Source organism: Lissotriton vulgaris, chromosome 4_1, assembly GCF_964263255.1.
Source record: "Lissotriton vulgaris chromosome 4_1, aLisVul1.2, whole genome shotgun sequence".
Taxonomy (NCBI): domain Eukaryota; kingdom Metazoa; phylum Chordata; class Amphibia; order Caudata; family Salamandridae; genus Lissotriton; species Lissotriton vulgaris.
In genome coordinates, this window is record NC_141691.1 from 349,014,302 (window position 1) to 349,031,850 (window position 17,549).

The 17,549-nt window shown below is 49.1% G+C and overlaps 1 protein-coding gene and 1 pseudogene across 1 annotated transcript in view; one reads left to right on the forward strand and one right to left on the reverse strand.

The window, feature by feature from the left end:
• Positions 1-17,549, forward strand: part of LOC147718734 (sodium- and chloride-dependent neutral and basic amino acid transporter B(0+)-like) — a 746,574-nt gene that overhangs the window by 668,645 nt on the left and 60,380 nt on the right. The gene's annotated exons all lie outside the window — the stretch shown is intronic.
• On the reverse strand, positions 2,536-9,955 carry LOC147718735 (28S ribosomal RNA; annotated as a pseudogene).

The following is a 17,549-nucleotide window of genomic DNA, read 5'->3' on the forward strand; positions in this document are numbered from 1 at the left end:
TTGCATTTGCTGTTGTAGAGAGTTCATAACTATGAAAAGCATACACATCCTAATGATCCTGACCCTTTGTATCTCAAGGACATATTTCTATCAAGGGAGCAAGTAAACAAATGTGAGATCTTATGCCAAAGTTCTCGCAACTGCCATACCAATCAAGTTCTCGTAATGAACCAGTCAGGACCATGAAGAACTCTACCAAATGAAAGATTTCCTAGTGCGTGCAGTTATTGAAAATATACAGTTTTGCTATATTTTCCTATCCACCTCGAGACACCACCAACCTCAAATGCAAACTAACAAAAGGTGAAATTTTGTTGAGTTAACTTTGCATGTTGGCCGCCCCTGTTATAAGGCAATGTCTTGGCAGCCTCCCAACACAATTGATGCAGATCATCTGCCAGGTAGTCTGCAAAATGTAATCATTTTCCCTGTAGGAATGCACTTATGTGAGGTACCCAATTGCGTAAATGTACATTTTGTAATAGTATGAGCAGTACGCAGAAAAATCCTAACAATCTTATTTATGTTGAATGTATGCATCATAGCCCTCATTGAAGGACTTGTAACCTGTATCTAATACTTTGGGGAAAGCACCATTTCGTGTATCAGTTTGTGTTCATTACCTAGGTGATCTATTTAGCTAAATAAACATAAGGTACATTATCACATAAAGGGCAATGTTCGTGTTGATTCTCAGGAGTCCATTATGATGTTGAGAAGATCGACACCGCCCAACATCTTTCTCCACCCTCTATTTACAGAGGCGGGTGGAAAGACCAACCACGGCGGGTGGAAAGACCGTCCGCCGCATTTCTGCTGGCGGGTAATCATTCCGATTGAATGCCTGGCAGATCTCGGGCTTAATATGGTGGCACATATCAGGATACCTGACAGAGACGTCCCGGGCCAGGTACCAGCTTCTGATCCCTAGACAGGCCGGGGAGAGCCTCCCCGGGTGCCGGAGGACACCTCTCCCCAGCACCCGGACCCTCAGCTGGCTTTTAGGACGGGGGGCACCATCACACCAGACCCCACCTGGCGGAGCTTGAGCCCCAGAACCCCGTCCTGGCATTCAAACCCTAGCCAGGCTGGGGAGAGCCTCCCCAGGCCCCGTTGGACCCCAGTCCCCAGTGCCCGGATCCTCGGCTGGCTTGCAGGACGGGGGGCCCCCGCACCCCAGGCCCACCGGACGGAGCTTGAGCCCCAGGCCCAGTCCCAGCTTCCAACCCCTAGCTAGGCTGGGGAGAGCCTCCCCCAAGCCACAGTAGACCCCCCTCCGTAAGACCAGGAACCTCGGCTGGCTTGCAGGACGGGGGGCTTCCAAACCCAGGGGCCCGCCAGATGGAGCTCAAGCCCCAGGCCATGTACCAGCTTCCAAAGCCTGAGAAGGCTGGGGAGACCCTCCCCGGGGCCCGGTGGACCCCTGTCCCCAGCGCCTGGACCCTCGGCTGGCTTGCAGGTTGGGGGACTCCAGCACCCCGGGACCCTCAGATGGAGCTCAAGCCCCAGGCCGGGTCCCAGCTTCTGATCCATAGCAAGGCCAGGGAGAGCTTCCCCAGGCCCTGGTGGATCCCAGTCCCCATCGCCTGGACCCTCGGCTGGATTACAGGACGGGGTCTCCCGCACCCCGGGGCCCGCCAGATGGAGCTCAAGCCCCAGGCCCTGTCCCAGCCTCCAAACCCTAGCCAGGCTGGGTAGACCCTCCCTGGGCCCTGGTGGACCCCTGTCCCTAGCACCAGGACTCTCAACTGGCTTGCAGGATGGGGGGATCCCGCCTCCCGGGCCCGCCGGATGGAGCTCAAGCCCAGGCCCAAATTTTTAAACCTAGCCAGGCCAGGGAGAGCCTCCCCGGGCCCCGGTGGACCCACTGTCCCCAGCGCCTGGACCCTAGGCTGGAACCGAGTCCCAGGCAACGTCCTCTCTCCCACAGTCTGCCAGGGGAGCGCATTTTTCTTGACTATTAAGCCCCAATGTAGTGCGGGCTTACAGGACTCCGAGGATGGACAACAACTGGAGGTAGCCCAGCCAGACTGCAGGTCGGCATCTGGTCACCCGCCCCACAGGGCCATCTGGTCGCCCGGCCCGCAGGGCTATCTGGTCGCGCAGCTAGGAGATCAGATGGCCCGGGACGATCGAGCGCCCGGATGGCCTGGGAGGGTGCTGTACCTAGTTTCCCTAGCAGTCCAGCGAGGGTGGCCAGGTGCTCCGAGGCAGCCGCTCGAGAGGCTCCTTCCCCGGGGCTGCCACTGCTCACCTGCCTGCCCTACTTACCCGGGAGCAGCAGGAAGGGGAGGCCCGGCTGACCCAGTCCATCTGGTCAACCTGCCGACTCACAAGTGATGGTGACCCCTATCCCCCGCAACCTGGTGTGGCAAGGATGGGAGGGGGAGGCCCCATGCCGGAGGGAACGTGGTGGAGGGGCCTCCCACAGGCCCACGTTACCCCCTCCGCATCCCACCCACCAGGCCGGTGGCTGAGGGACCCACCCCTAGGTGTGGTGGAGGAGGGCGTCCGTTGGTGTCCATGCACAGAGAGACAAAAGCTCAGCTCAGAGGATGACTTTCAATAGATTGCAGCGAGGTAGCTGCTCTGCTACTTACGAAACCCTGACCCAGAATCAGGTCAACAAATGATTTAGCACTGTGTGCTCCACGAACATGCGGTGCAGTAAGGGCATTGGAGGGGGCCCCTTTGCGTCCGCGTTCCGGTCTCCAAGCGAGCGGCTCTATGCCACGCCCCCCTGAGAGAGGCTGGCTATGCCAGGCCAACCGAGGCTCCACAGCACTGCGGTATCGTTACAGTTTAGGGAGATTCTGACTTAGAGGCATTCAGTCATAATCCCACAGATGGTATCTTCGCCCCATTGGCTCCTCAGCCAAGCACATACACCAAATGTCTGAACCTGCGATTCCTCTCGTACTGAGCAGGATTACTATTGCAACAACAAATCATCAGTAGGCTAATACTAACCTGTCTCACGACGGTCTAAACCCAGCTCACGTTCCCTATTAGTGGGTGAACAATCCATAGCTTGGTGAATTCTGCTTCACAATGATAGGAAGAGACGACATTGAAGGATCAAAAAGCGACGTCGCTATGAACGCTTGGACGCCACAAGCCTGTTATCTCTGTGGTAACTTTTCTGACACCTCCTGCTTGAAACCCCAAAAGTCAGAAGGATCATGAGGCCCCACTTTCACGATCTGTATTCATACTGAAAATCGAGATTAAGCAGACTTTTGCCCTTCCGCTCTGTGGGAGGTTTCTGTCCTCCCTGAGCTCGCCTTAGGACACCTGCGTTATCGTTTGACAGGTGTACCGCCCCAGTCAAACTCCCCACCTGCCACTGTCCCCGGAGCGGGTCACGCTGGGCGGGTGCCAGGCAGGCGCTGGGCGCTTGGAGCCAGAAGTGAGAGCACCACGGGGCTCGCCTCACCCAGTAAGTGAAAAAAGGATAAGAGTAGTGGTATTTCACTGGCGGCCCGAGGGCCTCCCACTTATCCTACACCTCTCATGTCTCTTCACAGTGCCAGACTAGAGTCAAGTTCAACAGGGACTTCTTTTCCTGCTGATTCTGCCAAGCCCGTTCCCTTGGCTGTGGTTTCGCTAGATAGTAGGTAGGGATAGTGGGAATCTTGTTCATCCATCCATGCACGCCACTAATTAGATGACAAGGCATTTGGCTATCTGTACCACCTCGTGGTGGCTAATTCTGGGTTATTATGCTGCCCATCAGCGTCGATTCGGTTTTGCTTCCAACAATACAACATTCTTTCGCTTCGGAGTACAGCAACACCGAACGCTGTCCTCACTGGAACTGGGATCACGTATAGGCCAGAGATACTACACCGTGCAGTACTATTCCAACAATTTTAAGATTGTCTACAAAATGAGAAATTAAAATGTGATTAGCAGGACATCAATAATCAATGTGTGATAATTATGTGTATGCGATTATTTGAGACCTATTCATCATTCAAGACATTTCAATAAGTATGATGTACACAACTATATCTAAATTGTTATAAGCACACATTTATAAAAAAAATACACATCTACAAATTACACATCTAATTAGAAAAAAGCACATCTAAAAAAATTCACATCTATAAAATTCACATCTATACTAAATCTTGTGTCAACTATAAAAATATATGTTAAAACATTATGCTTTATAGCGGTGACATGTGTGCTGCAAGAAAGTGTACATCTCAGTATAAGCTTGATACTCAATTGTCCATGAATACTTGGCACATTTTAAGAGTGTTCATTAAAGTAGTCAGGCAAACATTTTTCTTGAATGGGAATGACATTTGCAGACCTAAATCAGCCAGAATATATCATTACATTAAGGCCAAATACCACGACATCCAACGATAAAGCCATGACATTTTACAGTGTTGCATTTTGTGAGATCTTTGATTTGCTGTGACAAATCCTGATAGTATTTCACTTTACTCTCAAACGCTAATTCAAGGGAATTCTGAGAATTTTCATAACGAATTGAAACATCAATCACTAAAGCTGTACCATTTTTGGTAAACACTACATCTGGTTTTCGTAGTTCTCCTTGATTCTTCTTAACATGAGGTTTCCTATATGCCATCCAACCACACCTTTTTGCTCTTTCAATGAGCAATTCCAGAATTTTGTTATGTCTTTTTATCCTAATGTCCTTTGTTTTAGGACATGCGCCTGAAATATGAGAAATTGTTTCACAAACATCATTACAATACCTATATGTAGCAAATGCACAATTTCTTCCCCCAGTGATGGTTTCTCTGGTATATAAAACATTTGCTCTTAACATCAGCACAGCTATGTACTGGTTTTCTTTCATTTTGTTATGCTTGCTGATCCAGAAGTTTGAGGTTGGATTACTTGCTAAGTATTTTATACCATTACCTTGGACATGGAGATGTGCCCATTTCTCAAACTCTTCTTTTCTCCAATCATATGTTGCTAACAAATTCAAATCATAGCTCAAAAACCTACTGTCTAAAATTTTGAGTTTGTGTGTTTTGATGATGTTATCAATTTTTTCATTCATATCGTCTCCTGCATACATGAATGAATGAGCTATGTACAGGTCTGGAGCTGCCCTGAGATACAATAAACTGTTGACTTTATTGAGACCAATTTGTGTACATAGTTTTGGTATACTGACGCCCCCAAATGATCTTTTCGAATATAGGAGACCATCACATGTGTATGCGGGAAGGTGTAGAAAGTGTTTGACATACTATTTTATTGTTTCATCTAGAACATTTAAAGCTTTTGCTTCTGTTCCTGTCATTTCCAATTTGAATGATTGTTTAGGTACCAAGTACTGACACAAAGTTTCTATTTTCTGTGTGGGCTTAAGTGGTTGATTATTAGGTTTTGGAGCCCAATTGACAAGAACCTCGTTAATTTTGTTGTTGCTTGTATGACCAGAGTGTGGATCAAATTTCAATCCGAGGTATCTCTCACTTTCTCCTGGATGAATATTTTCAATATTTTCTTTTTCAAATTCCCATGGTTTACCGTTGTTAATCAGGATTTTATCTTCATGGTCACTGATATAAAATCCATGTGTCTTTTTCACATTAAGTTTTAATCCTTTAGTTTTACTGAACTTTTCAATGATTTTCAGATTTGTACTCAATAAGACTATCTGATCCAAGCCCTTGCCGTTTTTCAGAAGATCACAGATCAGAGGATCCATGGCAATGTTAAATAGTAGTAGGGATAAAGAGTCACCTTGTTTGACCCCAGATTTCATTGTTATTTCACGAGTTGCTTCGTTGTTCTTTCCCTTGAAAGATGTTGTTGAGTCAGTGTACAAGTATTTTATTATGTCTCTGATGTATGATGGGACTCTTTGCCTTGCAAGACTCTGTATAATGTGATCATGGCTGACAGAGTCGAAGGCTTTCGATATATCTATGAACACTACTGCTAATGAGTGACTGTTTTTTCTTGCCCTTTTTATGATATTTTGCCGGAGAGTCAGATTCTCGAGACAACCTCTCACCTTCATGAAGCCTTTATATCTCGTATTCAATTCAACAAAAAAATGAGTCTTTTAGTTAGTATTTTTGTGAATAACTTCATGAATGCAGTACCGATGGTAATTGGACGCCAGTAACTGATTTTTTAAGTTCACTAATCGGTACATTCTTGGGTATCAAAATAGATCGGTTCTTTTTGATAATTCCTGGTACTCTTCTCATCAACAACCAAGACGATGACATTCTGGGCAGCAGTCTTGGTTGCCTACTGTGCACTTTATACAAGTCATTCAGACCAATCTTATCAGGCCCCACTGCTTTCTTTAAATTGGAGTTCTCGTAGGCATAAGTTATTTCGAGCAGTGTTATTTCTTTACATAGATTTCTAATTTCGGTATCCGATCAATCGGCATGAAATTGGGATTTTTCTTGTTTTCTTTCTCAATTATGTTTTTGCAATATTGAAAGATTTCATCAGCACTGATTTAGCAAGTGGCATCTTCTGCCCATCAGTGATAATCCTGGCAATTTTCTTTTTGTCTGTTTTAAACATTGCCAGGTATTCTTTAAAGCTGCCCTTTGCTTTGGCATAATTTTTCTTGTGCGTCCGATTAAGCCTTCCGTTTTTCTTGTCTTTTTTTGTTATCTTGTTCCGTACTGAGGCATTTTGGTGATCATCTTGAGCAGAGTTCATAGGCTCATTATTGAGTTCACTTGCTGGTTCATTTGTTTGTATACCTGCTGGTGTAGGACTTATATCAGTGGCATAGCAGCATCGTGTTGCTCTACGTTTTGGTTGTACTTCTCGATTTCTGTGATTCTGTCTTCCAGCTCATCAAAGTTCTTGATTTTTTGCGCACGTTTGCGATTGATAAAGTCTCTGCGCTTTTCTGAAACATTTGATGCTTGCAGTACATCTTTTGCTGATTTTTTGCTTTTATCTCTTCTATCTCTTCTTTTTTCTGCAATTTGTTTTCTGGTTTTATTGTCAAAATGTGGAACCATCAGCGCATTAATATTCCTCTTATTTTCATATACGTTTTCCAATTCTGCTAGTAGCAGTATTTCTTCCTGTGACCATAATTTTGACAGTTTGCTGCTTGCTAGAGCTGCTATTCTAGCCTCATTTTGCGCTCTTGGATGCGCATGCCAAGCATGTTGAGAAACACCAATTTTTGTTCCAAATCTGAGGTCACAGAAGCTGCACAGGAATGGCAGCTCTCCTTTTTGAGGGCTTCCTTTACATTTGGCATAATGGCATGCAATATTGTGGTATTCGGCTTCTTTGTCACATTTTGAGCAGTACGTTTTAAGATACAAGTCTTTGTGCGTGTTGGAGACATGTTTTCTCAGTTCTTTAAAAGTTCCCAATATGTCTCCACACAAGTCACATTTATATTTTTCGTTTGGGTACTTCTAATAAGTGACTCTTTTTGTTATTACATCTTTGCTGACCTCGTAAACATTGGGAAGATTTTCAAAGTTTGCTGAACCAATGTCATTCTTGGCTGAGGAGGCCACAAACTCGGTGGATTTGCTGAGGTTTACTGTTGTGTCTTCTTCTGCTATGGAGGGTGAACTAAGGCCTATATCGGATCTGAATCGTTTTTGCTTGTTGTATTGTTTGAAGCGGGTGCTGGTTTGTCAAATTCGGTGAGGAGGTTAATGATTTCTGGGAAAGACAGCACCTCCTTATGCCATTTTAACAGGGTTTTTATTCTCCTTAAGAGAGTCATAGTTACTACTGCTGTTTACCCGCGCTTCATTACATTTCTTCACTTTGAAATTCAGAGCACTGGGCAGAAATCACATTACATCGACACCCGCCTCAGGCCTTCGTGATGCTTTGTTTTAATTAAACAGTCAGATTCCCCTGGTCCGCACCAGTTCGAAGTCAGCTGAGAGGCGCCGGCCGAGGCAGAACGCCGGCCTCATGTCCACTGGGAGGGGGCACGGGGACAGGAGACCACCGCTGCTGGGGCGATCCACAGGAAGGGCCCGGCTTGCGTCCAGAGTCACCATCGCCCTGGAGGAAGGCGCCTTGCGAGCCGTGGCACGCGCCCAGCCCCACTTCGCGCCACTGCCTGCCCGACCCAACCCTTAGACCCAATCCTTATCCCGAAGTTATGGCTCTGACTTGCCGACTTCCCTTACCTACATTGTTCCAACATGCCAGAATCTGTTCACCTTGGAGACCTGCTGTGGATATGGGTACAGCCTGGTGCAAGATTTACACCATCTCCCCCGGATTTTCAAGGACCAGCGAGAGCTCACCGGATGCCGCCGGAACCGTAACGCTTTGCAAGGCTCAGGCCTCTCTCTCGGGGCGAACCCATTACGGGGCACCCTGCCCTTCACAAAGAAAACAGAACTCTCCCGGGGCTCCTGTTTCTCCAGGATAATTTGCGTTATTGCACTGGATGCCCTGAGGGCGCCAGGTATGGTGCTTGACACTCCTGCGCCATCCATTTTCAGGGCTAGCGGATTCCGGATTCCATGGTCACCGTCCTGCTGTCTATATCAACCAACACCTTTTCTGGGCTCTGATGAGCGTTGGCATCAGACGCCTTAACGCGGCGTTCGGTTCATCCCTTAGTGCCAGTTCTGCTTACCAAAAGTGTCCCACTAAGCACTTGTATTCCATGCCTGGCTCCACACCAGCGAGCCGGGCTTCTTACTCATTTAAAGTTTGAGAATAAGTTGAGATAGTTTCGGCCCCAAGACCTCTAAGCATTTGCTTTACCAGATAAAGCTGGGGGTCCCAAGCACCAGCTATCCTGAGTGAAACTTCAGAGGGAACCAGCTACTAGATGGTTTGATTAGTCTTTTGCCCCTATACCCAGGTCGGATGACCGATTTGCACATCAAGAACGCTACAGACCTCCACCAGAGTTTCCTCAGGCTTCGCCCTGCCCAGGCATAGTATACAATTTTTCGGGTCCAAACACCCACGCTCATGTTCCACCTCCCCGATGGAGCGGGCGCAATGGGGCGGTGGTGCACCCGCTGCTGGGAGTGCAGCAGGATCCCACCTCAGCCTGTGATCGCCGGCCCTCACCTTCATTGCTCCACAGGGTTTCGCTCGGCACCCCGACTTGTACACATGTTAGACTACTTGGTCTGGGTCAAATGGGTAACTGACATCGCCGCAGACCCCTGGCGCCCATCGTGGTCCTCCCCGCCCGGCAGCGCGACCCGGTTGGGGCACACTGAGAACAGTCCGCCCTAGTCGAAAGTTGCGCTGGGAGCAGGGGGCCCCGTACCCCCTTCAACCACCCCAGTGTCCCAAAGGGCTGCCAGGGACGGATACCCGGGGGAGGGCGCAGAGGCAGTTAAATTTCCCTCTTCCCCGCGGACACGGCAAAGCTGCTGCCAGGGGGCTGTAACACCCATCCGCCGGAGCGGAGGGCCACATGCCACCCCAAAACCTTCTCAGCCGACCCGGAGCGACGCATCACCGTGGAAGAAATGCGCCCTGCGGGGCGGGAAGGGCCTGGGCACCGGTCCCATGGAGGGGACCCGAAGCCGTGTTGAATCCTCCAGGCGGACTGCACGGACCCCACCCGTTTACCTCTCGACGGTTTCACACCCTCTTCAACTCTCTCTTCAAAGTTCTTTTCAACTTTCCCTTATGATACTTGTTGGCTATCGGTCTTGCGCCCGTACTTAGCCATGGATGAGGTTTACCACCTGCTTTGGGCTGCATTCCCGACTCAGAGAAGACCCGATCAGGTGCGCCGGGGGCCGCTACCGGCCTAACACCATCCACGGGATAAGCCTCGATCAGAAGGGGGAGTCAGTCTTCTGTACGCCACATTTCCTGCGCCCACCGCTGGGTGGGGACTCGGCGCTGGGCTCTTATCTCTTCACTCGCCTTTACTTGGGGAATCCTGGTTAGTTTCTTTTCCTCCACTCAGTAACACGCTTAAATTCAGTGGGTCGCGGCATCTGATCTGAGGTCGTAGTCTGAAGAAAACGCCCGAGCGTTAAAAAGGGTGCCGGGGGGGGGCGTGGCCAAGGCGGCAAGCATGGCGGACGTAGCTTAAGCGAGCTCTGTCCCACCGGCGATATATCCGTCGATTATCCTGTGTCTCCCCGACCCAGAGATGTCCAAAAAGAGGTGGCCAACTATCGGAAGCGACTGTAAAGCCCCAACAGCGATCTGTGCGGCATCGGTGCTCTAACAACGGTGATCCGGGCCCCGAGGTGGCGTGGCCTCCCTTGCACGCAGAAGCCGGGACCTCGAGTTTGTGAGTAGAGCCGGGGCCGGAGAGGAGCAGTGGGCTGGATCGCGCTTCCCGTGTGCGGCAACCCGGAGCACTTACACTGTGCGGCACAGAGGAGATAGTGACGCTGCAACACCGCTGCAACATCGGACCACCGGTGGCTGGGTAAGCTGCAGACAGGAGGAGCGTGGGGGAGGCTGTGCTGATCCCGCTCAGCGGTCGATTCGGACCACGGGGGGCCTAGGGAGCTGCGGGCGCCGAGGGGAATTTCTCCTTCCCCCCCCCGCCCTCCGGTGGGTCTTTGACGACGGTAGCGGCGCTTTCTATAGCAGAGGCTGGTGACTCGTGGCAGACCCGGCTGAGGTCCAAAGATAATTCCGCTCCGCATGCAGCGCGCTACTACAAACCCCCTACTCGGCGGTTGGGTCGGAACGCAGGGGGGGCCTTCGAGTGCGGGGTGCCTGGGAGTTTAAAACTGGACCCTGAGCGGGGGCGTGCTGACGGTGGTGCAGGGGTGAGCGGAGGAGGGGGCCGGCTGCCCCCGTGGACCATGTGGTTAACCGCGCATGAGAGTCCTCTGGGCTCGCAAAGGAGGGTCCTCGGCAGAGAGGTGTTCGGGCCCCTGGAGTGGCTCCTGACCTGAGGTATGACCTCTGTATTTCTGGTATTGGAGGTGGAGTGCCTGCACGTGACGAGGATGGATGGGGGCGCCGCGACATTGACGTGAGGAGACGGGACAATACGGGCAGCCACACAGATTGGCTTAAAAGTGGAGGATAACCCCCCTGACGCCCGGGAAAGTGGGGAAGACACGGACGCTGATCCACATCCGAGGAGGCAGGTGCGGCTGGCCTACTCCCCCGCAGTGATCTGGACTCTGTGCCCATATCCATAGGTCAATTACAAAAAAAATGATGCCACAGTATTTTTTCAGGAAGATCATTTCTCGAAACAAACACTACTAATTATCTGTCTCATCACAACTTAAATTGTATGGTATATATCTGTCATCGAATATAACGTTCATCCAATGGTTATTAACAACAAATAAAAATAAGGAAAAACACAACAAAACAAATAATCTGATTTGTAAATTATTTTTATAGATCCTTTTTCATTTTATACATTATTAATACAAATCAGCAAACCACGCATTATTTAATTCTTGTGTGGAATGACGTTTCAAAATCCAAAAACCAAGTATTTTATTCAAGATCCAAGAGGTCAAAAATGTCTTATTGTTGTGGACCCTTAATCCAAGGGTTGTGTAAGAAGCCCAATAATTTATTTACAAGGAAAAAACTGGCCGTGTCTTTTCTTGAAGTGGGTTATTTCGAACACCAAAGTAACATGGAGCATAAGAAGCCAAAAAGGTTTTTGTGGCTTCAGAACCAAATGATGCTCCTGGGGAATATATCCAAACAATCTCCAAATCAAAACAGGTGTCGAAATTAAAGATAACTCTCTTTATTTACAAGGAAAGAAATGGCAGTGTCTTTTCTTGGCCTTATTTCCTTTTCGAACACCAAAGTAACATGGAGCATAAGAAGCCAAAAAGGTTTTTGTGGCTTCAGAACCAAATGATGCTCCTGGGGAATATATCCAAACAATCTCTAAATCAAAACAGGTGTCGAAATTAAAGATAACTGTTGACGCGTTTCGACCTTTCAAACAGTTTTAGGCCTCATCAGGACAAAGGGCAACAAAATTCATATAAGTGATCCTATAAAAAACAAATATTAACACAATCAATAGTAATCAACTTATAAAATTTCCATAGGTCATCATGACGAGGGGTGGCAACAGTGGCAGTACCTCGAAACAAGGAAAGATTGATAAGTTTACGGGGCCGACTGGAGGAGCGGGGGCCTCGGGGGCCATCAGGCGTCGGGCCCCGACAATGCAGCCCTCATGGCAGCGATAACGCAATCTAGAGACATGCTGGATGCAAAAATTGGGGCAGTTGGGGCGGATGTTACTTTGCTGCGCCAGGACCTGCGAAATGCCGTGGCCCGCATTACTGAGACTGAGACCAGGATCACAGGTGTGGAGGACGACGTGGCGACCTTAAAGAAGAAAGTAACCACCATGGATGGAATTCAAAAGGGCCTAGCACTTCGAGCTGAAGATGCGGAAGAGCGGGCTCGGCTGACAACCTGCGGTTTGTGGGATTTCCGGAGGGCTGTGAGAAGGGCGACATGGAGGCCTTCCTGACCCGGTGGTTAGAGGGGTGGCTCCCCCCGAAGTCCCTTTCTCGCTGTTTTATTATTGAGCGAACACACTGAGCACTGGTCCAAAAGCCACCGGTGGGGGCTCGTCCTCGACCGGTGATAGCCAAGCTACTCAATTATCATGATCGCAACACCATCCTGCGACAGGCACGAACAAAGGAGCCCCTGCTATATGAGAACCACAAGATCCTAATATTCCCGGACTACACTAGACTGATGCAGCAACAAAGACAGTCCTTTACGGCGGCTAAGGTGCGGTTGAGAGGCCTCAATATCCAATATGCCTTGCTCTACCCGGCCCGCCTGCGTGTGATCTTCCAGTCCCGAACCCAATTCTTTAATACTCCGGAAGAAGTCTTCACCTGGACGGACGAGACCGTCCGGATCAGAGTACGTACCCCTCCGGGTCGTGACTCGGACTCGTCCTCCACGGCGGGGCGCCCGAGGACCCCCCAGTGATCGCAGAGCAGGAGCAACTGGAGGTCGCGTTCTAAGTGTCCGAAGCTGCGGACACTCAGAATCCGGAGGCTTGAGGCCTTTTGTCACTCGACGGAATCCGGGCATGGGCCCTGAGGAGTGGCAGGAGGGTCGAGCTCACTTCCTGGGCGAAGAAAACTCTTGGGATGCATTACCTGAGTCATTTGCCAAATAAGTAACTGTATGACTACGGGACGTGGGTTGGGGGATGATAAAGAGAGGGCGGGCATAACCCCTCAGTTTAGCGGAGTTTGTTAAGTGGGGGGTAAGTTGGGACTAAGAGGGTAGTTCATGGGGATCCATTGGGATAGTGGGTCTCCGACCTCCCGTTGGGGGCCGGGGATGATCTATACCGTGACAGGTACTTCAATGTTGCTGAGGTATGTGGGGGTGGAGGGGGTATTGCGGGGACGGTTTGGGGTAAGGGGAGGGCGGGCGAGCTAGTTGGGTGGAGTGGGGTAACCGGGAGTAAGTTGAGGGGGGATGGGAGGGGGGTAGCTTTCATCTGCACAGTGTTCATTCAAGTTCTATTGAAGCATGATGTGTGTGTGTGGTCTCTGGCGTCCGGACCATTGCTCTTTCTGCCCATAGATGGCAGTTGATACCCATGAGGCAGGCCTTCAGAGGACATTGATGCGTGTTGTGAGCTGGAATGTACAGGGGATGCTAGATAGAATAAAGAGGGGTGCAGTCCTGCGACTAGATGTCCTACTTTTGCAGGAGACTCACCTCCTGGGCACCAAGGCCCTTAGCTTACAGCGGTACGGATAACAGCAGGTATTTCATGCTGGCTTTGTGAGGGGATCCCGGGGAGTAGCTGTCTTGGTACACCATAGGTTGTCCTATGTTCACGAGACTCAATGGGTTGATGCGCAAGGCAGGTATGTATTTGTCCAGGGCAAGATAGGTGCAGAGCTGGTAGTCTTCGGGAGTGTGTATGCCCCACCCCCACTGCAAGGAGCCCTTATAGAAAAATTGTTTGGTGTATGGGCCGAAAAACCAGATGTTATGGCAGTGGTGGGTGGTGACTGGAATGATGTAATGAATGGACGGATGGATCGCCACAGGCTGAGGGGAGATCTGCCAGCGGACACGCAAGCTAAATTGAGTGACATGGTGAGAGGGATGGGATGGGTTGATGCATTGCGATATCAACATACCCAGAGCCGTGAATACACTTATGTTTCGGCAGTTCATAAGTCTTTCTCCAGGATAGATTATTTGTTTGTTCCCCACACCTTGTAGGGAGGGTGGACTCCACTTCCATATTGCCACGCGGCCTGTCGGATCACTCCCCGACGACGATAGACTTACTTCTCGATAGAAGGCGGCAGCCATTCAGGTGGTGGATTTCCACGTGGCATTTACAACCAGATAGCTATCAGACTCACATGAGGGAGGCAATTGCTCACTACTGGAGCAACAATGACAGGTCCGAAACGGATGATATGACCCTCTGGGAGGTTCTGTAGCCCACGCTCCGCGGGGTAGACATTGCCTGGTGTGCAGCTGCCCGTAAGACACGGGGGAAAAATATAGAGAAAGCGGCGAATCGGGTCTGGGACTTAGAAGAAAGATGCCGCACAGGAGGGGATGCAGAAGATGTTCGACAGTTGCTGCTGACTCAGCAGTCATATGCCTCCCTGCTACTGGATGAGGCTAGACAGCTGTGGCTGGCGACACAGAGTAGAATATACCAGTGGGGCGACAAATCCAGCACTATGCTATATAGGCTTTGCCAGAGTACTTTCCATGCACAGTCCCTACCAGGTCTTCGGGATGGGACAGGGGCGTCCATGACGGCCCCGGCGGAACTAGCAGCCAGCTTTGCACCGTACTATGCGGCCCAATATGCTCCTCAGGAGACCCTTCCGGCAGAAGGCATCGACAAATTCCTTGCTGACGAGCAATATCGGATGAAGGGCATGCTCGTCTTGAGCTCCCTCTGTCAGCTGAGGAGCTGGGTACAGCCCTCGGAGAACTAAACGTTGGTAAAGCCCCCGGACCCAACGGGTTTCCGTGTGAATTTTTTAAGAAATTTCACCTCCAACTAGGGACGCACTATGAAAGGGCACTGGAGGTGGCCAGAGAGTGTGGCCGACTTCCGACGGACTGGCGGCACACAGAAATAGTAGTCTTCTGTAAGCCAGGGAGGCCCCCTGAACAACACGAGTCTTATAGACCAATATCGTTATTGAATATCGAAGCGAAAATACTGGTGAAGGCATTGGCTAATCGCTTTCTCCCATATATTACAGACCTTGTCCACCCAGATCAGGCCGGATTTATGCGTCATAGAGCAACAATGTTAACGTCCTCCGAGTCTACGTTTCATTAACCGTGCAAGCTTAGGTAATCTTTTATTTACTATTCAGCGAGACCGCAGCAGTACCGCCTTTAACCTAGCAGCAACAGCACCATTAATTCCTCTCTCATCTCCATACAGTTTAATAAATAGAGGACGCCTGGATCCCTTCTTCGAGATACATTCAAGCTAAATCAGATATTTGATACACAGTATGATATCCAGCACTTTTTCCAATTTCTTTCAGTTCCATACAACAGGATAATTTATAATTAAAGCACAATCTTCTACTTTTAAGGTTTTTTCCAAACTATTCACCGATTCTCGCCCCAGTACGCAGACTGAGTATCACGGGGCAGTAAAGTGCAATTGGTGAGTCTTTTTCTTTCGAAATCCCCTTTACAGTCATTCTCAGATTAATCTCACTTTCCCAACCAGGGTTCATTTCACAACAATCTCTTCACGTTCACACCAATGGTGAATCCTAGTTCATTTTCGAATCTTGTAATTATGTAAGCTCATTTGCCCCTGGGTAATCAAAATGTTTTATTCAAAACTATGTATTGCACAGTCAAATGCCTAACTATGTGTAATTTAACTGAGAAATCATCATGTTCACCCAAAAAGCGCTACATGCAAAAACTTTATAGCAGTTCATTTTTTATTTATGTTAGACAATGCATGACAACATATGAACCTATTAGTTAACTATCATGTGTGCTGCCTGACGCATTTTAAGTATATCCGTCATGTTATGTTTTTCAGCGCCCCTGACGAAGGGATATAATCCCGAAATGCATTGGGACAGGATCACCTTTTTTCTTCAGTTGTAACTTTTTTTGTACATCGAATCAGCGAATTGAATGTCTTGAAAAAGCTGGATAAATATGTATTTTCTTTGCCATATGTAAATATAGTAAGCACAAATTTTGGAAAAAGAAGTGAAAAACTTCAATTTAATTAAACTTTTTGAAAATTTAAATCAATGTTTCTCAATCATTAGATTACACAGGCAGATGGATTTCTGCCAAAGGTAGTGCGGAAAGGGTCTAATGACGTAAGTCCCTAGTTTATATTCATCATCATAGAGCAACAAGACACAATATTAGGCGCGCACAGGTGGCAGTGGAGGCGGCCCGGGCGGCGGGGATTCCAGCGGCACTACTATTTGCTGGCATAGATAGGGCCGTTGACTCATTAAGTTGGGTCTACCTCCGTGCACTCCTGTTGAAGGACTGGGTTATTTAAGACCCAGCGGTGCCAGGGGACAACACCTGAAACCTTCGTGGGTAACCTGCTCCGGCGTACGAATGACAGAGACACGGGACACTTCCTTCGACGTCAAAGATTCGAGGTTTATTTACTGCAGGGAACACAGAAGTCACAGGAAGTACAACGAGTGTAAGTTCGAGGAGACTGCTTCAAATTGCTACTGTGGATCGTTCCTTTTATACAGATTTCTCCCATAGGTTTACATGGTACACAAAGGTTTACAACTCGGTTCCCATGATTATCCCCGAGAGGGGTCACTTTGATACATTCAAGGTCCGGAGCATAAGTGCGGAAACATTTGGCGGTTCCCAACTGTAAAAACCCATCTTCCCACCATTAGTACATTCCAATCGGCAGTAAAACAGATCGAAGAAGGAACAAGGACAGGTGCAGAGGAAGATGGAAACAGTGGGGAGATCGAAAAGGGTGTAAAAAGGGGAGGTATCAAGAAACACGAGCTACAGGCATCAAAGGGACGTGCCTAATGAGATGCACGGCTGAGACAATAGACCGGCACGGCAAGATGAGCCTCGAGCGGGGCCATCTGCCTTGCCGTATCATTCCCCTCGTCATAAAGACAATTTCAAAGAACATGTGTCTTCCGCGGATGTCTTGGGAATCCCAGGGTCGCGAAACGGACAACGTCCGTTCGCTGGCTACTTGAGGGCAAGAGACAAAATGGATGCCGTATCTAAGATGGAACCCGTGGGTACAGATGAAAAAACCCACGTAACAAACGAACGGTTTAGGTTAGCACAGCGAAACTGCACACACCCACTAAACTCGTCATTTGCGGTTCATAGATACCAGACTCGACCATATTTGTGCGAGTCGAAAACACCACTTACAAGTGTCACGGAACCTCACTGTCCCGCCTGAACCTCGGGCCCCACTTCCTATCGTATCTGCAGCTGCTCTACACGGATCTGACGGAATCGGTGAGAGTGGCTGGAGCAGTGTCTGATCCCTTCTCTATAGGTCGGGACACCAGACAGGGATGTCCCCTATCGCCATATTTATTTGCCCTGGAGCCGTTAGCGGCGTG